Source organism: Arachis ipaensis, chromosome B6, assembly GCF_059453495.1.
Source record: "Arachis ipaensis isolate K30076 ecotype BB chromosome B6, ASM5945349v1, whole genome shotgun sequence".
NCBI classification, from domain to species: Eukaryota; Viridiplantae; Streptophyta; class Magnoliopsida; order Fabales; family Fabaceae; genus Arachis; species Arachis ipaensis.
The window spans coordinates 66325640-66345000 of record NC_142441.1 but is presented as its reverse complement, the minus strand read 5'-3'; the positions used below and the strand labels follow the sequence as shown (position 1 = coordinate 66345000).

General features: G+C 45.3%; 58 non-coding genes and 2 pseudogenes across 58 annotated transcripts; all 60 read right to left on the bottom strand.

Moving 5' to 3' along the window:
* Positions 1-108: 108 nt before the first annotated feature.
* LOC148558885 (5S ribosomal RNA) lies at positions 109-227 on the bottom strand. The gene has a single exon (XR_015891711.1). It is a non-coding gene; the product is annotated as a 5S ribosomal RNA (ribosomal RNA).
* Positions 228-426: 199 nt separating this feature from the next.
* LOC148558884 (5S ribosomal RNA) lies at positions 427-545 on the bottom strand. Its single transcript, XR_015890622.1, has one exon. It is a non-coding gene; the product is annotated as a 5S ribosomal RNA (ribosomal RNA).
* A 192-nt stretch (positions 546-737) lies between these two features.
* Positions 738-856, bottom strand: LOC148558883 (5S ribosomal RNA). Its single transcript, XR_015889712.1, has one exon. It is a non-coding gene; the product is annotated as a 5S ribosomal RNA (ribosomal RNA).
* Positions 857-1048: 192 nt separating this feature from the next.
* Positions 1049-1167, bottom strand: LOC148558882 (5S ribosomal RNA). The gene has a single exon (XR_015886301.1). It is a non-coding gene; the product is annotated as a 5S ribosomal RNA (ribosomal RNA).
* Positions 1168-1461: 294 nt separating this feature from the next.
* Positions 1462-1580, bottom strand: LOC148558881 (5S ribosomal RNA). Its single transcript, XR_015889515.1, has one exon. It is a non-coding gene; the product is annotated as a 5S ribosomal RNA (ribosomal RNA).
* Positions 1581-1809: 229 nt separating this feature from the next.
* LOC148558880 (5S ribosomal RNA) lies at positions 1810-1928 on the bottom strand. The gene has a single exon (XR_015890560.1). It is a non-coding gene; the product is annotated as a 5S ribosomal RNA (ribosomal RNA).
* Positions 1929-2109: 181 nt separating this feature from the next.
* LOC148558879 (5S ribosomal RNA) lies at positions 2110-2228 on the bottom strand. Its single transcript, XR_015889514.1, has one exon. It is a non-coding gene; the product is annotated as a 5S ribosomal RNA (ribosomal RNA).
* A 203-nt stretch (positions 2229-2431) lies between these two features.
* On the bottom strand, positions 2432-2550 carry LOC148558878 (5S ribosomal RNA). Its single transcript, XR_015888649.1, has one exon. It is a non-coding gene; the product is annotated as a 5S ribosomal RNA (ribosomal RNA).
* A 192-nt stretch (positions 2551-2742) lies between these two features.
* On the bottom strand, positions 2743-2861 carry LOC148558877 (5S ribosomal RNA). The gene has a single exon (XR_015889734.1). It is a non-coding gene; the product is annotated as a 5S ribosomal RNA (ribosomal RNA).
* Positions 2862-3092: 231 nt separating this feature from the next.
* Positions 3093-3194, bottom strand: LOC148558876 (5S ribosomal RNA; annotated as a pseudogene).
* Positions 3195-3423: 229 nt separating this feature from the next.
* Positions 3424-3542, bottom strand: LOC148558875 (5S ribosomal RNA). Its single transcript, XR_015888648.1, has one exon. It is a non-coding gene; the product is annotated as a 5S ribosomal RNA (ribosomal RNA).
* A 193-nt stretch (positions 3543-3735) lies between these two features.
* On the bottom strand, positions 3736-3854 carry LOC148558874 (5S ribosomal RNA). Its single transcript, XR_015889869.1, has one exon. It is a non-coding gene; the product is annotated as a 5S ribosomal RNA (ribosomal RNA).
* Positions 3855-4069: 215 nt separating this feature from the next.
* On the bottom strand, positions 4070-4188 carry LOC148558873 (5S ribosomal RNA). The gene has a single exon (XR_015888647.1). It is a non-coding gene; the product is annotated as a 5S ribosomal RNA (ribosomal RNA).
* Positions 4189-4381: 193 nt separating this feature from the next.
* On the bottom strand, positions 4382-4500 carry LOC148558872 (5S ribosomal RNA). The gene has a single exon (XR_015889733.1). It is a non-coding gene; the product is annotated as a 5S ribosomal RNA (ribosomal RNA).
* A 202-nt stretch (positions 4501-4702) lies between these two features.
* Positions 4703-4804, bottom strand: LOC148558871 (5S ribosomal RNA; annotated as a pseudogene).
* A 226-nt stretch (positions 4805-5030) lies between these two features.
* LOC148558870 (5S ribosomal RNA) lies at positions 5031-5149 on the bottom strand. Its single transcript, XR_015888646.1, has one exon. It is a non-coding gene; the product is annotated as a 5S ribosomal RNA (ribosomal RNA).
* Positions 5150-5343: 194 nt separating this feature from the next.
* On the bottom strand, positions 5344-5462 carry LOC148558869 (5S ribosomal RNA). Its single transcript, XR_015889868.1, has one exon. It is a non-coding gene; the product is annotated as a 5S ribosomal RNA (ribosomal RNA).
* A 230-nt stretch (positions 5463-5692) lies between these two features.
* LOC148558868 (5S ribosomal RNA) lies at positions 5693-5811 on the bottom strand. The gene has a single exon (XR_015888645.1). It is a non-coding gene; the product is annotated as a 5S ribosomal RNA (ribosomal RNA).
* A 194-nt stretch (positions 5812-6005) lies between these two features.
* LOC148558867 (5S ribosomal RNA) lies at positions 6006-6124 on the bottom strand. The gene has a single exon (XR_015889867.1). It is a non-coding gene; the product is annotated as a 5S ribosomal RNA (ribosomal RNA).
* Positions 6125-6352: 228 nt separating this feature from the next.
* LOC148558866 (5S ribosomal RNA) lies at positions 6353-6471 on the bottom strand. The gene has a single exon (XR_015888644.1). It is a non-coding gene; the product is annotated as a 5S ribosomal RNA (ribosomal RNA).
* A 195-nt stretch (positions 6472-6666) lies between these two features.
* Positions 6667-6785, bottom strand: LOC148558865 (5S ribosomal RNA). Its single transcript, XR_015890060.1, has one exon. It is a non-coding gene; the product is annotated as a 5S ribosomal RNA (ribosomal RNA).
* A 222-nt stretch (positions 6786-7007) lies between these two features.
* LOC148558864 (5S ribosomal RNA) lies at positions 7008-7126 on the bottom strand. The gene has a single exon (XR_015888643.1). It is a non-coding gene; the product is annotated as a 5S ribosomal RNA (ribosomal RNA).
* A 181-nt stretch (positions 7127-7307) lies between these two features.
* Positions 7308-7426, bottom strand: LOC148558863 (5S ribosomal RNA). Its single transcript, XR_015889513.1, has one exon. It is a non-coding gene; the product is annotated as a 5S ribosomal RNA (ribosomal RNA).
* Positions 7427-7616: 190 nt separating this feature from the next.
* LOC148558862 (5S ribosomal RNA) lies at positions 7617-7735 on the bottom strand. The gene has a single exon (XR_015888642.1). It is a non-coding gene; the product is annotated as a 5S ribosomal RNA (ribosomal RNA).
* A 194-nt stretch (positions 7736-7929) lies between these two features.
* LOC148558861 (5S ribosomal RNA) lies at positions 7930-8048 on the bottom strand. Its single transcript, XR_015889529.1, has one exon. It is a non-coding gene; the product is annotated as a 5S ribosomal RNA (ribosomal RNA).
* Positions 8049-8256: 208 nt separating this feature from the next.
* LOC148558860 (5S ribosomal RNA) lies at positions 8257-8375 on the bottom strand. Its single transcript, XR_015890617.1, has one exon. It is a non-coding gene; the product is annotated as a 5S ribosomal RNA (ribosomal RNA).
* A 198-nt stretch (positions 8376-8573) lies between these two features.
* On the bottom strand, positions 8574-8692 carry LOC148558859 (5S ribosomal RNA). The gene has a single exon (XR_015888641.1). It is a non-coding gene; the product is annotated as a 5S ribosomal RNA (ribosomal RNA).
* Positions 8693-8885: 193 nt separating this feature from the next.
* Positions 8886-9004, bottom strand: LOC148558858 (5S ribosomal RNA). Its single transcript, XR_015889866.1, has one exon. It is a non-coding gene; the product is annotated as a 5S ribosomal RNA (ribosomal RNA).
* A 219-nt stretch (positions 9005-9223) lies between these two features.
* Positions 9224-9342, bottom strand: LOC148558857 (5S ribosomal RNA). The gene has a single exon (XR_015888639.1). It is a non-coding gene; the product is annotated as a 5S ribosomal RNA (ribosomal RNA).
* A 194-nt stretch (positions 9343-9536) lies between these two features.
* On the bottom strand, positions 9537-9655 carry LOC148558856 (5S ribosomal RNA). The gene has a single exon (XR_015889865.1). It is a non-coding gene; the product is annotated as a 5S ribosomal RNA (ribosomal RNA).
* A 228-nt stretch (positions 9656-9883) lies between these two features.
* LOC148558855 (5S ribosomal RNA) lies at positions 9884-10002 on the bottom strand. Its single transcript, XR_015890336.1, has one exon. It is a non-coding gene; the product is annotated as a 5S ribosomal RNA (ribosomal RNA).
* Positions 10003-10221: 219 nt separating this feature from the next.
* LOC148558854 (5S ribosomal RNA) lies at positions 10222-10340 on the bottom strand. The gene has a single exon (XR_015888638.1). It is a non-coding gene; the product is annotated as a 5S ribosomal RNA (ribosomal RNA).
* Positions 10341-10534: 194 nt separating this feature from the next.
* Positions 10535-10653, bottom strand: LOC148558853 (5S ribosomal RNA). Its single transcript, XR_015889864.1, has one exon. It is a non-coding gene; the product is annotated as a 5S ribosomal RNA (ribosomal RNA).
* A 228-nt stretch (positions 10654-10881) lies between these two features.
* Positions 10882-11000, bottom strand: LOC148558852 (5S ribosomal RNA). The gene has a single exon (XR_015888637.1). It is a non-coding gene; the product is annotated as a 5S ribosomal RNA (ribosomal RNA).
* Positions 11001-11194: 194 nt separating this feature from the next.
* On the bottom strand, positions 11195-11313 carry LOC148558851 (5S ribosomal RNA). The gene has a single exon (XR_015889618.1). It is a non-coding gene; the product is annotated as a 5S ribosomal RNA (ribosomal RNA).
* Positions 11314-11526: 213 nt separating this feature from the next.
* LOC148558850 (5S ribosomal RNA) lies at positions 11527-11645 on the bottom strand. Its single transcript, XR_015888636.1, has one exon. It is a non-coding gene; the product is annotated as a 5S ribosomal RNA (ribosomal RNA).
* A 181-nt stretch (positions 11646-11826) lies between these two features.
* Positions 11827-11945, bottom strand: LOC148558849 (5S ribosomal RNA). The gene has a single exon (XR_015889512.1). It is a non-coding gene; the product is annotated as a 5S ribosomal RNA (ribosomal RNA).
* Positions 11946-12136: 191 nt separating this feature from the next.
* On the bottom strand, positions 12137-12255 carry LOC148558848 (5S ribosomal RNA). Its single transcript, XR_015888635.1, has one exon. It is a non-coding gene; the product is annotated as a 5S ribosomal RNA (ribosomal RNA).
* A 194-nt stretch (positions 12256-12449) lies between these two features.
* LOC148558847 (5S ribosomal RNA) lies at positions 12450-12568 on the bottom strand. Its single transcript, XR_015889518.1, has one exon. It is a non-coding gene; the product is annotated as a 5S ribosomal RNA (ribosomal RNA).
* A 209-nt stretch (positions 12569-12777) lies between these two features.
* Positions 12778-12896, bottom strand: LOC148558846 (5S ribosomal RNA). The gene has a single exon (XR_015889511.1). It is a non-coding gene; the product is annotated as a 5S ribosomal RNA (ribosomal RNA).
* A 201-nt stretch (positions 12897-13097) lies between these two features.
* Positions 13098-13216, bottom strand: LOC148558845 (5S ribosomal RNA). The gene has a single exon (XR_015888634.1). It is a non-coding gene; the product is annotated as a 5S ribosomal RNA (ribosomal RNA).
* Positions 13217-13411: 195 nt separating this feature from the next.
* LOC148558844 (5S ribosomal RNA) lies at positions 13412-13530 on the bottom strand. Its single transcript, XR_015886300.1, has one exon. It is a non-coding gene; the product is annotated as a 5S ribosomal RNA (ribosomal RNA).
* Positions 13531-13720: 190 nt separating this feature from the next.
* LOC148558843 (5S ribosomal RNA) lies at positions 13721-13839 on the bottom strand. Its single transcript, XR_015888633.1, has one exon. It is a non-coding gene; the product is annotated as a 5S ribosomal RNA (ribosomal RNA).
* Positions 13840-14033: 194 nt separating this feature from the next.
* LOC148558842 (5S ribosomal RNA) lies at positions 14034-14152 on the bottom strand. Its single transcript, XR_015889299.1, has one exon. It is a non-coding gene; the product is annotated as a 5S ribosomal RNA (ribosomal RNA).
* A 220-nt stretch (positions 14153-14372) lies between these two features.
* LOC148558841 (5S ribosomal RNA) lies at positions 14373-14491 on the bottom strand. Its single transcript, XR_015889510.1, has one exon. It is a non-coding gene; the product is annotated as a 5S ribosomal RNA (ribosomal RNA).
* Positions 14492-14692: 201 nt separating this feature from the next.
* On the bottom strand, positions 14693-14811 carry LOC148558840 (5S ribosomal RNA). Its single transcript, XR_015888632.1, has one exon. It is a non-coding gene; the product is annotated as a 5S ribosomal RNA (ribosomal RNA).
* A 195-nt stretch (positions 14812-15006) lies between these two features.
* Positions 15007-15124, bottom strand: LOC148558839 (5S ribosomal RNA). Its single transcript, XR_015890756.1, has one exon. It is a non-coding gene; the product is annotated as a 5S ribosomal RNA (ribosomal RNA).
* A 206-nt stretch (positions 15125-15330) lies between these two features.
* LOC148558838 (5S ribosomal RNA) lies at positions 15331-15449 on the bottom strand. The gene has a single exon (XR_015889509.1). It is a non-coding gene; the product is annotated as a 5S ribosomal RNA (ribosomal RNA).
* Positions 15450-15655: 206 nt separating this feature from the next.
* On the bottom strand, positions 15656-15774 carry LOC148558837 (5S ribosomal RNA). The gene has a single exon (XR_015889072.1). It is a non-coding gene; the product is annotated as a 5S ribosomal RNA (ribosomal RNA).
* Positions 15775-15965: 191 nt separating this feature from the next.
* LOC148558836 (5S ribosomal RNA) lies at positions 15966-16084 on the bottom strand. The gene has a single exon (XR_015886298.1). It is a non-coding gene; the product is annotated as a 5S ribosomal RNA (ribosomal RNA).
* A 200-nt stretch (positions 16085-16284) lies between these two features.
* Positions 16285-16403, bottom strand: LOC148558835 (5S ribosomal RNA). Its single transcript, XR_015890844.1, has one exon. It is a non-coding gene; the product is annotated as a 5S ribosomal RNA (ribosomal RNA).
* A 182-nt stretch (positions 16404-16585) lies between these two features.
* LOC148558834 (5S ribosomal RNA) lies at positions 16586-16704 on the bottom strand. Its single transcript, XR_015889508.1, has one exon. It is a non-coding gene; the product is annotated as a 5S ribosomal RNA (ribosomal RNA).
* A 211-nt stretch (positions 16705-16915) lies between these two features.
* On the bottom strand, positions 16916-17034 carry LOC148558833 (5S ribosomal RNA). Its single transcript, XR_015888631.1, has one exon. It is a non-coding gene; the product is annotated as a 5S ribosomal RNA (ribosomal RNA).
* A 181-nt stretch (positions 17035-17215) lies between these two features.
* Positions 17216-17334, bottom strand: LOC148558832 (5S ribosomal RNA). The gene has a single exon (XR_015889506.1). It is a non-coding gene; the product is annotated as a 5S ribosomal RNA (ribosomal RNA).
* A 209-nt stretch (positions 17335-17543) lies between these two features.
* On the bottom strand, positions 17544-17662 carry LOC148558831 (5S ribosomal RNA). Its single transcript, XR_015888630.1, has one exon. It is a non-coding gene; the product is annotated as a 5S ribosomal RNA (ribosomal RNA).
* A 181-nt stretch (positions 17663-17843) lies between these two features.
* LOC148558830 (5S ribosomal RNA) lies at positions 17844-17962 on the bottom strand. The gene has a single exon (XR_015889505.1). It is a non-coding gene; the product is annotated as a 5S ribosomal RNA (ribosomal RNA).
* A 193-nt stretch (positions 17963-18155) lies between these two features.
* Positions 18156-18274, bottom strand: LOC148558829 (5S ribosomal RNA). Its single transcript, XR_015888628.1, has one exon. It is a non-coding gene; the product is annotated as a 5S ribosomal RNA (ribosomal RNA).
* A 181-nt stretch (positions 18275-18455) lies between these two features.
* LOC148558828 (5S ribosomal RNA) lies at positions 18456-18574 on the bottom strand. The gene has a single exon (XR_015889504.1). It is a non-coding gene; the product is annotated as a 5S ribosomal RNA (ribosomal RNA).
* Positions 18575-18824: 250 nt separating this feature from the next.
* Positions 18825-18943, bottom strand: LOC148558827 (5S ribosomal RNA). The gene has a single exon (XR_015888627.1). It is a non-coding gene; the product is annotated as a 5S ribosomal RNA (ribosomal RNA).
* A 187-nt stretch (positions 18944-19130) lies between these two features.
* On the bottom strand, positions 19131-19249 carry LOC148558826 (5S ribosomal RNA). Its single transcript, XR_015889507.1, has one exon. It is a non-coding gene; the product is annotated as a 5S ribosomal RNA (ribosomal RNA).
* Positions 19250-19361: the final 112 nt, after the last annotated feature.

Sequence of the window (19361 nt, the reverse complement as noted above, 5' to 3'; positions counted from 1 at the left end):
CTAAATCAGGTCATTGAGACTCGCTTTAACTAAACTGTGCAAGATAGCGCCGTTTAAAGAACGAGGGTAAGCACGACGTAAAAAAAAAAAAAAAAAAAAAAAAAAAAAGAGGTGGAACACGAGGACTTCCCAGGAGGTCACCCATCCAAGTACTACTCTCGCCCAAGCACGCTTAACTGCGGAGTTCTGATGGGATCCGGTGAATTAGTGTTGGTATGATCGCACCTATTAAAATATGCGCACATAATTATCATATGCATGTCTCGCGACGTAGGGTAAGTCGAGTTGCAAATCCCTGCGGGGCCCGTGCGAGCTTGCCTAAATCAGGTCATTGAGACTCGCTTTAACTAAACTGTGCAAGATAGCGCCGTTTAAAGAACGAGGGTAAGCACGACGTAAAAAGAAAAAAAAAAAAAAAAAAAAAAAGAGGTGGAACACGAGGACTTCCCAGGAGGTCACCCATCCTAGTACTACTCTCGCCCAAGCACGCTTAACTGCGGAGTTCTGATGGGATCCGGTGCATTAGTGCTGGTATGATCGCACCTATTATAATATGCGCACATAATTATCATATGCATGTCTCGCGACGTAGGGTAAGTCGAGCTGCGAATCCCTGCGGGGCCCGTGCGAACTTGCCTAAAATGAGGTCATTGAGACTCGCTTTAGCTAAACTATTCAAGATAGCGCCGTTTAAAGAACGAGGGTAAGCACGACGTATAAAAAAAAAAAAAAAAAAAGAGGTGCAACACGAGGACTTCCCAGGAGGTCACCCATCCTAGTACTACTCTCGCCCAAGCACGCTTAACCGCGGAGTTCTGATGGGATCCGGTGCATTAGTGCTGGTATGATCGCACCTATTATAATATGCGCACATAATTATCATATGCATGTCTTGCGACGTAGGGTAAGTCGAGCTGCGAATCCCTGCGGGGCCCGTGCGAGCTTGCCTAAAATGAGGTCATTGAGACTCGCTTTAGCTAAACTATTCAAGATAGTGCCGTTTAAAGAACGAGGGTAGGCACGACGTAAAAAAAAAAAAAAAAAAAAAGAGGTGCAACACGAGGACTTCCCAGGAGGTCACCCATCCTAGTACTACTCTCGCCCAAGCACGCTTAACTGCGGAGTTCTGATGGGATCCGGTGCATTAGTGCTGGTATGATCGCACCTATTAAAATATGCGCACATAATTATCATATGCATGTCTCGCGACGTAGGGTAAGTCGAGTTGCGAAACCCTGCGGGGCCCGTGCGAACTTGCCTAAAATGAGGTCATTGAGACTCGCTTTAGCTAAACTATTCAAGATAGCGCCGTTTAAAGAACGAGGGTAAGCACGACGTAAAAAAAAAAAAAAAAAAAAAAAAAAAAAAAAAAAAAAAAGGTGCAACACGAGCTCGCTTTAGCTAAACTGTGCAAGATAGCGCCGTTTAAAGAACGAGGGTAAGCACGACGTAAAAAAAAAAGAGGTGCAACACGAGGACTTCCCAGGAGATCACCCATCCTAGTACTACTCTCGCCCAAGCACGCTTAACTGCGGAGTTCTGATGGGATCCGGTGCATTAGTGCTGGTATGATCGCACCTATTATAATATGCGCACATAATTATCATATGCATGTCTTGCGACGTAGGGTAAGTCGAGCTGCGAATCCCTGCGGGGCCCGTGCGAGCTTGCCTAAAATGAGGTCATTGAGACTCGCTTTAGCTAAACTATTCAAGATAGCGCCGTTTAAAGAACGAGGGTAGGCACGACGTAAAAAAAAAAAAAAAAAAAAAAAAAAAAAAAAAAAAAAAAAAAAAAAAAAAAAAAAAAGAGGTGCAACACGAGGACTTCCCAGGAGGTCACCAATCCTAGTACTACTCTCGCCCAAGCACGCTTAACTACGGAGTTCTGATGGGATCCGGTGCATTAGTGCTGGTATGATCGCACCTATTAAAATATGCGCACATAATTATCATATGCATGTCTCGCGACGTAGGGTAAGTCGAGTTGCAAATCCCTGCGGGGCCCGTGGGAGCTTGCCTAAAATCAGGTCATTGAGACTCGCTTTAACTAAACTGTGCAAGATAGCGCCGTTTAAAGAACGAGGGTAAGCACGACGTAAAAAAAAAAGAGGTGCAACACGAGGACTTCCCAGGAGATCACCCATCCTAGTACTACTCTCGCCCAAGCACGCTTAACTGCGGAGTTCTGATGGGATCCGGTGCATTAGTGCTGGTATGATCGCACCTATTATAATATGCGCACATAATTATCATATGCATGTCTTGCGACGTAGGGTAAGTCGAGCTGCGAATCCCTGCGGGGCCCGTGCGAGCTTGCCTAAAATGAGGTCATTGAGACTCGCTTTAGCTAAACTATTCAAGATAGCGCCGTTTAAAGAACGAGGGTAGGCACGACGTAAAAAAAAAAAAAAAAAAAAAAAAAAAAAAAAGAGGTGCAACACGAGGACTTCCCAGGAGGTCACCCATCCTAGTACTACTCTCGCCCAAGCACGCTTAACTACGGAGTTCTGATGGGATCCGGTGCATTAGTGCTGGTATGATCGCACCTATTAAAATATGCGCACATAATTATCATATGCATGTCTCGCGACGTAGGGTAAGTCGAGTTGCAAATCCCTGCGGGGCCCGTGGGAGCTTGCCTAAAATCAGGTCATTGAGACTCGCTTTAACTAAACTGTGTAAGATAGCGCCGTTTAAAGAACGAGGGTAAGCACGACGTAAAAAAAAAAAAAAAAAAAAAGAGGTGCAACACGAGGACTTCCCAGGAGGTCACCCATCCTAGTACTACTCCCGCCCAAGCACGCTTAACTGCGGAGTTCTGATGGGATCCGGTGCATTAGTGCTGGTAGGATCGCACCTATTATAATATGCGCACATAATTATCATATGCGTGTCTTGCGACGTAGGGTAAGTCGAGCTGCAAATCCCTGCGGGGCCCGTGCGAGCTTTCCTAAAATGAGGTCATTGAGACTCGCTTTAGCTGAACTATTCAAGATAGCGCCGTTTAAAGAACGAGGGTAAGCACGACGTAAAAAAAAAAAAAAAAAAAAAAAAAAAAAAAAAAAAAAAAAAAAAAAAAAAAAAAAAAAAGAGGTGCAACACGAGGACTTCCCAGTACTACTCTCGCCCAAGCACGCTTAACTGCGGAGTTCTGATGGGATCCGGTGCATTAGTGCTGGTATGATCGCACCTATTATAATATGCGCACATAATTATCATATGCATGTCTTGCGACGTAGGGTAAGTCGAGCTGCGAATCCCTGCGGGGCCCGTGCGAGCTTGCCTAAAATGAGGTCATTGAGACTCGCTTTAGCTAAACTATTCAAGATAGCGCCGTTTAAAGAACGAGGGTAGGCACGACGTAAAAAAAAAAAAAAAAAAAAAAAAAAAAAAAAAAAAAAAAAAAAAAAAAAAAAAAAAAGAGGTGCAACACGAGGACTTCCCAGGAGGTCACCCATCCTAGTACTACTCTCGCCCAAGCACGCTTAACTACGGAGTTCTGATGGGATCCGGTGCATTAGTGCTGGTATGATCGCACCTATTAAAATATGCGCACATAATTATCATATGCATGTCTCGCGACGTAGGGTAAGTCGAGTTGCAAATCCCTGCGGGGCCCGTGGGAGCTTGCCTAAAATCAGGTCATTGAGACTCGCTTTAACTAAACTGTGTAAGATAGCGCCGTTTAAAGAACGAGGGTAAGCACGACGTAAAAAAAAAAAAAAAAAAAAAAGAGGTGCAACACGAGGACTTCCCAGGAGGTCACCCATCCTAGTACTACTTCCGCCCAAGCACGCTTAACTGCGGAGTTCTGATGGGATCCGGTGCATTAGTGCTGGTATGATCGCACCTATTATAATATGCGCACATAATTATCATATGCATGTCTTGCGACGTAGGGTAAGTCGAGCTGCGAATCCCTGCGGGGCCCGTGCGAGCTTGCCTAAAATGAGGTCATTGAGACTCGCTTTAGCTAAACTATTCAAGATAGCGCCGTTTAAAGAACGAGGGTAGGCACGACGTAAAAAAAAAAAAAAAAAAAAAAAAAAAAAAAAAAAAAAAAAAAAGAGGTGCAACACGAGGACTTCCCAGGAGGTCACCCATCCTAGTACTACTCTCGCCCAAGCACGCTTAACTACGGAGTTCTGATGGGATCCGGTGCATTAGTGCTGGTATGATCGCACCTATTAAAATATGCGCACATAATTATCATATGCATGTCTCGCGACGTAGGGTAAGTCGAGTTGCAAATCCCTGCGGGGCCCGTGGGAGCTTGCCTAAAATCAGGTCATTGAGACTCGCTTTAACTAAACTGTGTAAGATAGCGCCGTTTAAAGAACGAGGGTAAGCACGACGTAAAAAAAAAAAAAAAAAAAAAAGAGGTGCAACACGAGGACTTCCCAGGAGGTCACCCATCCTAGTACTACTCCCGCCCAAGCACGCTTAACTGCGGAGTTCTGATGGGATCCGGTGCATTAGTGCTGGTAGGATCGCACCTATTATAATATGCGCACATAATTATCATATGCGTGTCTTGCGACGTAGGGTAAGTCGAGCTGCAAATCCCTGCGGGGCCCGTGCGAGCTTTCCTAAAATGAGGTCATTGAGACTCGCTTTAGCTGAACTATTCAAGATAGCGCCGTTTAAAGAACGAGGGTAAGCACGACGTAAAAAAAAAAAAAAAAAAAAAAAAAAAAAAAGAGGTGCAACACGAGGACTTCCCAGTACTACTCTCGCCCAAGCACGCTTAACTGCGGAGTTCTGATGGGATCCGGTGCATTAGTGCTGGTATGATCGCACCTATTATAATATGCGCACATAATTATCATATGCATGTCTTGCGACGTAGTGTAAGTCGAGCTGCGAATCCCTGCGGGGCCCGTGCGAGCTTGCCTAAAATGAGGCCATTGAGACTCGCTTTAGCTAAACTATTCAAGATAGCGCCGTTTAAAGAACGAGGGTAGGCACGACGTAAAAAAAAAAAAAAAAAAAAAAAAAAAAAAAAAAAAAAAAAAAAAAAAAAAAAAAGAGGTGCAACACGAGGACTTCCCAGGAGGTCACCCATCCTAGTACTACTCTCGCCCAAGCACGCTTAACTACGGAGTTCTGATGGGATCCGGTGCATTAGTGCTGGTATGATCGCACCTATTAAAATATGCGCACATAATTATCATATGCATGTCTCGCGACGTAGGGTAAGTCGAGTTGCAAATCCCTGCGGGGCCCGTGGGAGCTTGCCTAAAATCAGGTCATTGAGACTCGCTTTAACTAAACTGTGTAAGATAGCGCCGTTTAAAGAACGAGGGTAAGCACGACGTAAAAAAAAAAAAAAAAAAAAAAAGAGGTGCAACACGAGGACTTCCCAGGAGGTCACCCATCCTAGTACTACTTCCGCCCAAGCACGCTTAACTGCGGAGTTCTGATGGGATCCGGTGCATTAGTGCTGGTATGATCGCACCTATTATAATATGCGCACATAATTATCATATGCATGTCTTGCGACGTAGGGTAAGTCGAGCTGCGAATCCCTGCGGGGCCCGTGCGAGCTTGCCTAAAATGAGGTCATTGAGACTCGCTTTAGCTAAACTATTCAAGATAGCGCCGTTTAAAGAACGAGGGTAGGCACGACGTAAAAAAAAAAAAAAAAAAAAAAAAAAAAAAAAAAAAAAAAAAAAAAAAAAAAAAAAAAAGAGGTGCAACACGAGGACTTCCCAGGAGGTCACCCATCCTAGTACTACTCTCGCCCAAGCACGCTTAACTACGGAGTTCTGATGGGATCCGGTGCATTAGTGCTGGTATGATCGCACCTATTAAAATATGCGCACATAATTATCATATGCATGTCTCGCGACGTAGGGTAAGTCGAGTTGCAAATCCCTGCGGGGCCCGTGGGAGCTTGCCTAAAATCAGGTCATTGAGACTCGCTTTAACTAAACTGTGTAAGATAGCGCCGTTTAAAGAACGAGGGTAAGCACGACGTAAAAAAAAAAAAAAAAAAAAAAAGAGGTGCAACACGAGGACTTCCCAGGAGGTCACCCATCCTAGTACTACTTCCGCCCAAGCACGCTTAACTGCGGAGTTCTGATGGGATCCGGTGCATTAGTGCTGGTATGATCGCACCTATTATAATATGCGCACATAATTATCATATGCATGTCTTGCGACGTAGGGTAAGTCGAGCTGCGAATCCCTGCGGGGCCCGTGCGAGCTTGCCTAAAATGAGGTCATTGAGACTCGCTTTAGCTAAACTATTCAAGATAGCGCCGTTTAAAGAACGAGGGTAGGCACGACGTAAAAAAAAAAAAAAAAAAAAAAAAAAAAAAAAAAAAAAAAAAAAAAAAAAAAAAAAAGAGGTGCAACACGAGGACTTCCCAGGAGGTCACCCATCCTAGTACTACTCTCGCCCAAGCACGCTTAACTACGGAGTTCTGATGGGATCCGGTGCATTAGTGCTGGTATGATCGCACCTATTAAAATATGCGCACATAATTATCATATGCATGTCTCGCGACGTAGGGTAAGTCGAGTTGCAAATCCCTGCGGGGCCCGTGGGAGCTTGCCTAAAATCAGGTCATTGAGACTCGCTTTAACTAAACTGTGTAAGATAGCGCCGTTTAAAGAACGAGGGTAAGCACGACGTAAAAAAAAAAAAAAAAAAAAAAAAGAGGTGCAACACGAGGACTTCCCAGGAGGTCACCCATCCTAGTACTACTCCCGCCCAAGCACGCTTAACTGTGGAGTTCTAATGGGATCCGGTGCATTAGTGCTGGTATGATCGCACCTATTATAATATGCGCACATAATTATCATATGCATGTCTTGCGACGTAGGGTAAGTCGAGCTGCGAATCCCTGCGGGGCCCGTGCGAGCTTGCCTAAAATGAGGTCATTGAGACTCGCTTTAGCTAAACTATTCAAGATAGCGCCGTTTAAAGAACGAGGGTAGGCACGACGTAAAAAAAAAAAAAAAAAAAAAAAAAAAAAAAAAAAAAAAAAAAAAAAAAAAGAGGTGCAACACGAGGACTTCCCAGGAGGTCACCCATCCTAGTACTACTCTCGCCCAAGCACGCTTAACTACGGAGTTCTGATGGGATCCGGTGCATTAGTGCTGGTATGATCGCACCTATTAAAATATGCGCACATAATTATCATATGCATGTCTCGCGACGTAGGGTAAGTCGAGTTGCAAATCCCTGCGGGGCCCGTGGGAGCTTGCCTAAAATCAGGTCATTGAGACTCGCTTTAACTAAACTGTGCAAGATAGCGCCGTTTAAAGAACGAGGGTAAGCACGACGTAAAAAAAAAAGAGGTGCAACACGAGGACTTCCCAGGAGATCACCCATCCTAGTACTACTCTCGCCCAAGCACGCTTAACTGCGGAGTTCTGATGGGATCCGGTGCATTAGTGCTGGTATGATCGCACCTATTATAATATGCGCACATAATTATCATATGCATGTCTTGCGACGTAGGGTAAGTCGAGCTGCGAATCCCTGCGGGGCCCGTGCGAGCTTGCCTAAAATGAGGTCATTGAGACTCGCTTTAGCTAAACTATTCAAGATAGCGCCGTTTAAAGAACGAGGGTAGGCACGACGTAAAAAAAAAAAAAAAAAAAGAGGTGCAACACGAGGACTTCCCAGGAGGTCACCCATCCTAGTACTACTCTCGCCCAAGCACGCTTAACTACGGAGTTCTGATGGGATCCGGTGCATTAGTGCTGGTATGATCGCACCTATTAAAATATGCGCACATAATTATCATATGCATGTCTCGCGACGTAGGGTAAGTCGAGTTGCAAATCCCTGCGGGGCCCGTGGGAGCTTGCCTAAAATCAGGTCATTGAGACTCGCTTTAACTAAACTGTGTAAGATAGCGCCGTTTAAAGAACGAGGGTAAGCACGACGTAAAAAAAAAAAAAAAAAAAAAAAGAGGTGCAACACGAGGACTTCCCAGGAGGTCACCCATCCTAGTACTACTCCCGCCCAAGCACGCTTAACTGCGGAGTTCTGATGGGATCCGGTGCATTAGTGCTGGTATGATCGCACCTATTATAATATGCGCACATAAGTATCATATCCGTGTCTTGCGACGTAGGGTAAGTCGAGCTGCAAATCCCTGCGGGGCCCGTGCGAGCTTGCCTAAAATGAGGTCATTGAGACTCGCTTTAGCTAAACTATTCAAGATAGCGCCGTTTAAAGAACGAGGGTAAGCACGACGTAAAAAAAAAAAAAAAAAAAAAAAAAAAAAAAAAAAAAGAGGGGCAACACGAGGACTTCCCAGGAGATCACCCATCCTAGTACTACTCTCGCCCAAGCACGCTTAACTGCGGAGTTCTGATGGGATCCGGTGCATTAGTGCTGGTATGATCGCACCTATTATAATATGCGCACATAATTATCATATGCATGTCTTGCGACGTAGGGTAAGTCGAGCTGCGAATCCCTGCGGGGCCCGTGCGAGCTTGCCTAAAATGAGGTCATTGAGACTCGCTTTAGCTAAACTATTCAAGATAGCGCCGTTTAAAGAACGAGGGTAGGCACGACGTAAAAAAAAAAAAAAAAAAAAAAAAAAAGAGGTGCAACACGAGGACTTCCCAGGAGGTCACCCATCCTAGTACTACTCTCGCCCAAGCACGCTTAACTACGGAGTTCTGATGGGATCCGGTGCATTAGTGCTGGTATGATCGCACCTATTAAAATATGCGCACATAATTATCATATGCATGTCTCGCGACGTAGGGTAAGTCGAGTTGCAAATCCCTGCGGGGCCCGTGGGAGCTTGCCTAAAATCAGGTCATTGAGACTCGCTTTAACTAAACTGTGTAAGATAGCGCCGTTTAAAGAACGAGGGTAAGCACGACGTAAAAAAAAAAAAAAAAAAAAAAGAGGTGCAACACGAGGACTTCCCAGGAGGTCACCCATCCTAGTACTACTTCCGCCCAAGCACGCTTAACTGCGGAGTTCTGATGGGATCCGGTGCATTAGTGCTGGTATGATCGCACCTATTATAATATGCGCACATAATTATCATATGCATGTCTTGCGACGTAGGGTAAGTCGAGCTGCGAATCCCTGCGGGGCCCGTGCGAGCTTGCCTAAAATGAGGTCATTGAGACTCGCTTTAGCTAAACTATTCAAGATAGCGCCGTTTAAAGAACGAGGGTAGGCACGACGTAAAAAAAAAAAAAAAAAAAAAAAAAAAAAAAAAAAAAAAAAAAAAAAAGAGGTGCAACACGAGGACTTCCCAGGAGGTCACCCATCCTAGTACTACTCTCGCCCAAGCACGCTTAACTACGGAGTTCTGATGGGATCCGGTGCATTAGTGCTGGTATGATCGCACCTATTAAAATATGCGCACATAATTATCATATGCATGTCTCGCGACGTAGGGTAAGTCGAGTTGCAAATCCCTGCGGGGCCCGTGGGAGCTTGCCTAAAATCAGGTCATTGAGACTCGCTTTAACTAAACTGTGTAAGATAGCGCCGTTTAAAGAACGAGGGTAAGCACGACGTAAAAAAAAAAAAAAAAAAAAAAAGAGGTGCAACACGAGGACTTCCCAGGAGGTCACCCATCCTAGTACTACTTCCGCCCAAGCACGCTTAACTGCGGAGTTCTGATGGGATCCGGTGCATTAGTGCTGGTATGATCGCACCTATTATAATATGCGCACATAATTATCATATGCATGTCTTGCGACGTAGGGTAAGTCGAGCTGCGAATCCCTGCGGGGCCCGTGCGAGCTTGCCTAAAATGAGGTCATTGAGACTCGCTTTAGCTAAACTATTCAAGATAGCGCCGTTTAAAGAACGAGGGTAGGCACGACGTAAAAAAAAAAAAAAAAAAAAAAAAAAAAAAAAAAAAAAAAAAAAAAAAAAAAAAAAAGAGGTGCAACACGAGGACTTCCCAGGAGGTCACCCATCCTAGTACTACTTCCGCCCAAGCACGCTTAACTGCGGAGTTCTGATGGGATCCGGTGCATTAGTGCTGGTATGATCACACCTATTATAATATGCGCACATAATTATCATATGCATGTCTTGCGACGTAGGGTAAGTCGAGCTGCGAATCCCTGCGGGGCCCGTGCGAGCTTGCCTAAAATGAGGTCATTGAGACTCGCTTTAGCTAAACTATTCAAGATAGCGCCGTTTAAAGAACGAGGGTAGGCACGACGTAAAAAAAAAAAAAAAAAAAAAAAAAAAAAAAAAAAAAAAAAAAAAAAAGAGGTGCAACACGAGGACTTCCCAGGAGGTCACCCATCCTAGTACTACTCTCGCCCAAGCACGCTTAACTACGGAGTTCTGATGGGATCCGGTGCATTAGTGCTGGTATGATCGCACCTATTAAAATATGCGCACATAATTATCATATGCATGTCTCGCGACGTAGGGTAAGTCGAGTTGCAAATCCCTGCGGGGCCCGTGGGAGCTTGCCTAAAATCAGGTCATTGAGACTCGCTTTAACTAAACTGTGTAAGATAGCGCCGTTTAAAGAACGAGGGTAAGCACGACGTAAAAAAAAAAAAAAAAAAAAAAAGAGGTGCAACACGAGGACTTCCCAGGAGGTCACCCATCCTAGTACTACTTCCGCCCAAGCACGCTTAACTGCGGAGTTCTGATGGGATCCGGTGCATTAGTGCTGGTATGATCGCACCTATTATAATATGCGCACATAATTATCATATGCATGTCTTGCGACGTAGGGTAAGTCGAGCTGCGAATCCCTGCGGGGCCCGTGCGAGCTTGCCTAAAATGAGGTCATTGAGACTCGCTTTAGCTAAACTATTCAAGATAGCGCCGTTTAAAGAACGAGGGTAGGCACGACGTAAAAAAAAAAAAAAAAAAAAAAAAAAAAAAAAAAAAAAAAAAAAAAAAAAAAAAAAAGAGGTGCAACACGAGGACTTCCCAGGAGGTCACCCATCCTAGTACTACTCTCGCCCAAGCACGCTTAACTACGGAGTTCTGATGGGATCCGGTGCATTAGTGCTGGTATGATCGCACCTATTAAAATATGCGCACATAATTATCATATGCATGTCTCGCGACGTAGGGTAAGTCGAGTTGCAAATCCCTGCGGGGCCCGTGGGAGCTTGCCTAAAATCAGGTCATTGAGACTCGCTTTAACTAAACTGTGTAAGATAGCGCCGTTTAAAGAACGAGGGTAAGCACGACGTAAAAAAAAAAAAAAAAAAAAAAAGAGGTGCAACACGAGGACTTCCCAGGAGGTCACCCATCCTAGTACTACTCCCGCCCAAGCACGCTTAGCTGCGGAGTTCTGATGGGATCCGGTGCATTAGTGCTGGTATGATCGCACCTATTATAATATGCGCACATAATTATCATATGCATGTCTTGCGACGTAGGGTAAGTCGAGCTGCGAATCCCTGCGGGGCCCGTGCGAGCTTGCCTAAAATGAGGTCATTGAGACTCGCTTTAGCTAAACTATTCAAGATAGCGCCGTTTAAAGAACGAGGGTAGGCACGACGTAAAAAAAAAAAAAAAAAAAAAAAAAAAAAAAAAAAAAAAAAAGAGGTGCAACACGAGGACTTCCCAGGAGGTCACCCATCCTAGTACTACTCTCGCCCAAGCACGCTTAACTACGGAGTTCTGATGGGATCCGGTGCATTAGTGCTGGTATGATCGCACCTATTAAAATATGCGCACATAATTATCATATGCATGTCTCGCGACGTAGGGTAAGTCGAGTTGCAAATCCCTGCGGGGCCCGTGGGAGCTTGCCTAAAATCAGGTCATTGAGACTCGCTTTAACTAAACTGTGCAAGATAGCGCCGTTTAAAGAACGAGGGTAAGCACGACGTAAAAAAAAAAGAGGTGCAACACGAGGACTTCCCAGGAGATCACCCATCCTAGTACTACTCTCGCCCAAGCACGCTTAACTGCGGAGTTCTGATGGGATCCGGTGCATTAGTGCTGGTATGATCGCACCTATTATAATATGCGCACATAATTATCATATGCATGTCTTGCGACGTAGGGTAAGTCGAGCTGCGAATCCCTGCGGGGCCCGTGCGAGCTTGCCTAAAATGAGGTCATTGAGACTCGCTTTAGCTAAACTATTCAAGATAGCGCCGTTTAAAGAACGAGGGTAGGCACGACGTAAAAAAAAAAAAAAAAAAAAGAGGTGCAACACGAGGACTTCCCAGGAGGTCACCCATCCTAGTACTACTCTCGCCCAAGCACGCTTAACTACGGAGTTCTGATGGGATCCGGTGCATTAGTGCTGGTATGATCGCACCTATTAAAATATGCGCACATAATTATCATATGCATGTCTCGCGACGTAGGGTAAGTCGAGTTGCAAATCCCTGCGGGGCCCGTGGGAGCTTGCCTAAAATCAGGTCATTGAGACTCGCTTTAACTAAACTGTGTAAGATAGCGCCGTTTAAAGAACGAGGGTAAGCACGACGTAAAAAAAAAAAAAAAAAAAAAAAGAGGTGCAACACGAGGACTTCCCAGGAGGTCACCCATCCTAGTACTACTCCCGCCCAAGCACGCTTAACTGCGGAGTTCTGATGGGATCCGGTGCATTAGTGCTGGTATGATCGCACCTATTATAATTTGCGCACATAAGTATCATATCCGTGTCTTGCGACGTAGGGTAAGTCGAGCTGCAAATCCCTGCGGGGCCCGTGCGAGCTTGCCTAAAATGAGGTCATTGAGACTCGCTTTAGCTAAACTATTCAAGATAGCGCCGTTTAAAGAACGAGGGTAAGCACGACGTAAAAAAAAAAAAAAAAAAAAAAAAAAAAAAAAAAAAAAGAGGTGCAACACGAGGACTTCCCAGGAGATCACCCATCCTAGTACTACTCTCGCCCAAGCACGCTTAACTGCGGAGTTCTGATGGGATCCGGTGCATTAGTGCTGGTATGATCGCACCTATTATAATATGCGCACATAATTATCATATGCATGTCTTGCGACGTAGGGTAAGTCGAGCTGCGAATCCCTGCGGGGCCCGTGCGAGCTTGCCTAAAATGAGGTCATTGAGACTCGCTTTAGCTAAACTATTCAAGATAGCGCCGTTTAAAGAACGAGGGTAGGCACGACGTAAAAAAAAAAAAAAAAAAAAAAAAAAAAAAGAGGTGCAACACGAGGACTTCCCAGGAGGTCACCCATCCTAGTACTACTCTCGCCCAAGCACGCTTAACTACGGAGTTCTGATGGGATCCGGTGCATTAGTGCTGGTATGATCGCACCTATTAAAATATGCGCACATAATTATCATATGCATGTCTCGCGACGTAGGGTAAGTCGAGTTGCAAATCCCTGCGGGGCCCGTGGGAGCTTGCCTAAAATCAGGTCATTGAGACTCGCTTTAACTAAACTGTGTAAGATAGCGCCGTTTAAAGAACGAGGGTAAGCACGACGTAAAAAAAAAAAAAAAAAAAAAAAAGAGGTGCAACACGAGGACTTCCCAGGAGGTCACCCATCCTAGTACTACTCTCGCCCAAGCACGCTTAACTGCGGAGTTCTGATGGGATCCGGTGCATTAGTGCTGGTATGATCGCACCTATTATAATATGCGCACATAATTATCATATGCATGTCTTGCGACGTAGGGTAAGTCGAGCTGCGAATCCCTGCGGGGCCCGTGCGAGCTTGCCTAAAATGAGGTCATTGAGACTCGCTTTAGCTAAACTATTCAAGATAGCGCCGTTTAAAGAACGAGGGTAGGCACGACGTAAAAAAAAAAAAAAAAAAAGAGGTGCAACACGAGGACTTCCCAGGAGGTCACCCATCCTAGTACTACTCTCGCCCAAGCACGCTTAACTACGGAGTTCTGATGGGATCCGGTGCATTAGTGCTGGTATGATCGCACCTATTAAAATATGCGCACATAATTATCATATGCATGTCTCGCGACGTAGGGTAAGTCGAGTTGCAAATCCCTGCGGGGCCCGTGGGAGCTTGCCTAAAATCAGGTCATTGAGACTCGCTTTAACTAAACTGTGTAAGATAGCGCCGTTTAAAGAACGAGGGTAAGCACGACGTAAAAAAAAAAAAAAAAAAAAAAAGAGGTGCAACACGAGGACTTCCCAGGAGGTCACCCATCCTAGTACTACTCCCGCCCAAGCACGCTTAACTGCGGAGCTCTGATGGGATCCGGTGCATTAGTGCTGGTATGATCGCACCTATTATAATATGCGCACATAAGTATCATATCCGTGTCTTGCGACGTAGGGTAAGTCGAGCTGCAAATCCCTGCGGGGCCCGTGCGAGCTTGCCTAAAATGAGGTCATTGAGACTCGCTTTAGCTAAACTATTCAAGATAGCGCCGTTTAAAGAACGAGGGTAAGCACGACGTAAAAAAAAAAAAAAAAAAAAAAAAAAAAAAAAAAAAAAAAAAAAAAAAAGAGGTGCAACACGAGGACTTCCCAGGAGATCACCCATCCTAGTACTACTCTCGCCCAAGCACGCTTAACTGCGGAGTTCTGATGGGATCCGGTGCATTAGTGCTGGTATGATCGCACCTATTATAATATGCGCACATAATTATCATATGCATGTCTTGCGACGTAGGGTAAGTCGAGCTGCGAATCCCTGCGGGGCCCGTGCGAGCTTGCCTAAAATGAGGTCATTGAGACTCGCTTTAGCTAAACTATTCAAGATAGCGCCGTTTAAAGAACGAGGGTAGGCACGACGTAAAAAAAAAAAAAAAAAAAAAAAAAAAAAAGAGGTGCAACACGAGGACTTCCCAGGAGGTCACCCATCCTAGTACTACTCTCGCCCAAGCACGCTTAACTACGGAGTTCTGATGGGATCCGGTGCATTAGTGCTGGTATGATCGCACCTATTAAAATATGCGCACATAATTATCATATGCATGTCTCGCGACGTAGGGTAAGTCGAGTTGCAAATCCCTGCGGGGCCCGTGGGAGCTTGCCTAAAATCAGGTCATTGAGACTCGCTTTAACTAAACTGTGTAAGATAGCGCCGTTTAAAGAACGAGGGTAAGCACGACGTAAAAAAAAAAAAAAAAAAAAAAAAGAGGTGCAACACGAGGACTTCCCAGGAGGTCACCCATCCTAGTATACTCCCGCCCAAGCACGCTTAACTGCGGAGTTCTGATGGGATCCGGTGCATTAGTGCTGGTATGATCGCACCTATTATAATATGCGCACATAATTATCATATGCGTGTCTTGCGACGTAGGGTAAGTCGATCTGCAAATCCCTGCGGGGCCCGTGCGAGCTTGCCTAAAATGAGGTCATTGAGACTCGCTTTAGCTAAACTATTCAAGATAGCGCCGTTTAAAGAACGAGGGTAAGCACGACGTAAAAAAAAAAAAAAAAAAAAAAAAAAAAAAAAAAAGAGGTGCAACACGAGGACTTCCCAGGAGATCACCCATCCTAGTACTACTCTCGCCCAAGCACGCTTAACTGCGGAGTTCTGATGGGATCCGGTGCATTAGTGCTGGTATGATCGCACCTATTATAATATGCGCACATAATTATCATATGCATGTCTCGCGACGTAGGGTAAGTCGAGCTGCGAATCCCTGCGGGGCCCGTGCGAACTTGCCTAAAATGAGGTCATTGAGACTCGCTTTAGCTAAACTATTCAAGATAGCGCCGTTTAAAGAACGAGGGTAAGCACGACGTAAAAAAAAAAAAAAAAAAAAAAAAAAAAAAAAAAAGAGGTGCAACACGAGGACTTCCCAGGAGGTCACCCATCCTAGTACTACTCTCGCCCAAGCACGCTTAACTGCGGAGTTCTGATGGGATCCGGTGAATTAGTGCTGGTATGATCGCACCTATTAAAATATGCGCACATAATTATCATATGCATGTCTCGCGACGTAGGGTAAGTCGAGTTGCAAATCCCTGCGGGGCCCGTGCGAGCTTGCCTAAAATCAGGTCATTGAGACTCGCTTTAACTAAACTGTGCAAGATAGCGCCGTTTAAAGAACGAGGGTAAGCACGACGTAAAAAAAAAAAAAAAAAAAAGAGGTGCAACACGAGGACTTCCCAGGAGGTCACCCATCCTAGTACTACTCTCGCCCAAGCACGCTTAACTGCGGAGTTCTGATGGGATCCGGTGCATTAGTGCTGGTATGATCGCACCTATTATAATATGCGCACATAATTATCATATGCATGTCTTGCGACGTAGGGTAAGTCGAGCTGCGAATCCCTGCGGGGCCCGTGCGAGCTTGCCTAAAATGAGGTCATTGAGACTCGCTTTAGCTAAACTATTCAAGATAGTGCCGTTTAAAGAACGAGGGTAGGCACGACGTAAAAAAAAAAAAAAAAAAAAAAAAAAAAAGAGGTGCAACACGAGGACTTCCCAGGAGGTCACCCATCCTAGTACTACTCTCGCCCAAGCACGCTTAACTGCGGAGTTCTGATGGGATTCGGTGAATTAGTGCTGGTATGATCGCACCTATTAAAATATGCGCACATAATTATCATATGCATGTCTCGCGACGTAGGGTAAGTCGAGTTGCAAATCCCTGCGGGGCCCGTGGGAGCTTGCCTAAAATCAGGTCATTGAGACTCGCTTTAACTAAACTGTGCAAGATAGCGCCGTTTAAAGAACGAGGGTAAGCACGACGTAAAAAAAAAAAGAGGTGCAACACGAGGACTTCCCAGGAGATCACCCATCCTAGTACTACTCTCGCCCAAGCACGCTTAACTGCGGAGTTCTGATGGGATCCGGTGCATTAGTGCTGGTATGATCGCACCTATTATAATATGCGCACATAATTATCATATGCATGTCTTGCGACGTAGGGTAAGTCGAGCTGCGAATCCCTGCGGGGCCCGTGCGAGCTTGCCTAAAATGAGGTCATTGAGACTCGCTTTAGCTAAACTATTCAAGATAGCGCCGTTTAAAGAACGAGGGTAGGCACGACGTAAAAAAAAAAAAAAAAAAAAAAAAAAAAAAAAAAAAAAAAGAGGTGCAACACGAGGACTTCCCAGGAGGTCACCCATCCTAGTACTACTCTCGCCCAAGCACGCTTAACTACGGAGTTCTGATGGGATCCGGTGCATTAGTGCTGGTATGATCGCACCTAATAAAATATGCGCACATAATTATCATATGCATGTCTCGCGACGTAGGGTAAGTCGAGTTGCAAATCCCTGCGGGGCCCGTGGGAGCTTGCCTAAAATCAGGTCATTGAGACTCGCTTTAACTAAACTGTGCAAGATAGCGCCGTTTAAAGAACGAGGGTAAGCACGACGTAAAAAAAAAAGAGGTGCAACACGAGGACTTCCCAGGAGATCACCCATCCTAGTACTACTCTCGCCCAAGCACGCTTAACTGCGGAGTTCTGATGGGATCCGGTGCATTAGTGCTGGTATGATCGCACCTATTATAATATGCGCACATAATTATCATATGCATGTCTTGCGACGTAGGGTAAGTCGAGCTGCGAATCCCTGCGGGGCCCGTGCGAGCTTGCCTAAAATGAGGTCATTGAGACTCGCTTTAGCTAAACTATTCAAGATAGCGCCGTTTAAAGAACGAGGGTAGGCACGACGTAAAAAAAAAAAAAAAAAAAAAAAAAAAAAAAAAAAAAAGAGGTGCAACACGAGGACTTCCCAGGAGGTCACCCATCCTAGTACTACTCTCGCCCAAGCACGCTTAACTACGGAGTTCTGATGGGATCCGGTGCATTAGTGCTGGTATGATCGCACCTAATAAAATATGCGCACATAATTATCATATGCATGTCTCGCGACGTAGGGTAAGTCGAGTTGCAAATCCCTGCGGGGCCCGTGGGAGCTTGCCTAAAATCAGGTCATTGAGACTCGCTTTAACTAAACTGTGCAAGATAGCGCCGTTTAAAGAACGAGGGTAAGCACGACGTAAAAAAAAAAGAGGTGCAACACGAGGACTTCCCAGGAGATCACCCATCCTAGTACTACTCTCGCCCAAGCACGCTTAACTGCGGAGTTCTGATGGGATCCGGTGCATTAGTGCTGGTATGATCGCACCTATTATAATATGCGCACATAATTATCATATGCATGTCTTGCGACGTAGGGTAAGTCGAGCTGCGAATCCCTGCGGGGCCCGTGCGAGCTTGCCTAAAATGAGGTCATTGAGACTCGCTTTAGCTAAACTATTCAAGATAGCGCCGTTTAAAGAACGAGGGTAGGCACGACGTAAAAAAAAAAAAAAAAAAAAAAGAGGTGCAACACGAGGACTTCCCAGGAGGTCACCCATCCTAGTACTACTCTCGCCCAAGCACGCTTAACTACGGAGTTCTGATGGGATCCGGTGCATTAGTGCTGGTATGATCGCACCTATTAAAATATGCGCACATAATTATCATATGCATGTCTCGCGACGTAGGGTAAGTCGAGTTGCAAATCCCTGCGGGGCCCGTGGGAGCTTGCCTAAAATCAGGTCATTGAGACTCGCTTTAACTAAACTGTGCAAGATAGCGCCGTTTAAAGAACGAGGGTAAGCACGACGTAAAAAAAAAAGAGGTGCAACACGAGGACTTCCCAGGAGATCACCCATCCTAGTACTACTCTCGCCCAAGCACGCTTAACTGCGGAGTTCTGATGGGATCCGGTGCATTAGTGCTGGTATGATCGCACCTATTATAATATGCGCACATAATTATCATATGCATGTCTTGCGACGTAGGGTAAGTCGAGCTGCGAATCCCTGCGGGGCCCGTGCGAGCTTGCCTAAAATGAGGTCATTGAGACTCGCTTTAGCTAAACTATTCAAGATAGCGCCGTTTAAAGAACGAGGGTAGGCACGACGTAAAAAAAAAAAAAAAAAAAAAAAAAAAAAAAAAAAAAAAAAAAAAAAAAAAAAAAAAAAAAAAAAAAAAAAAAAAAAAAGAGGTGCAACACGAGGACTTCCCAGGAGGTCACCCATCCTAGTACTACTCTCGCCCAAGCACGCTTAACTACGGAGTTCTGATGGGATCCGGTGCATTAGTGCTGGTATGATCGCACCTATTAAAATATGCGCACATAATTATCATATGCATGTCTCGCGACGTAGGGTAAGTCGAGTTGCAAATCCCTGCGGGGCCCGTGGGAGCTTGCCTAAAATCAGGTCATTGAGACTCGCTTTAACTAAACTGTGTAAGATAGCGCCGTTTAAAGAACGAGGGTAAGCACGACGTAAAAAAAAAAAAAAAAGAGGTGCAACACGAGGACTTCCCAGGAGGTCACCCATCCTAGTACTACTCCCGCCCAAGCACGCTTAACTGCGGAGTTCTGATGGGATCCGGTGCATTAGTGCTGGTATGATCGCACCTATTATAATATGCGCACATAATTATCATATGCGTGTCTTGCGACGTAGGGTAAGTCGAGCTGCAAATCCCTGCGGGGCCCGTGCGAGCTTGCCTAAAATGAGGTCATTGAGAC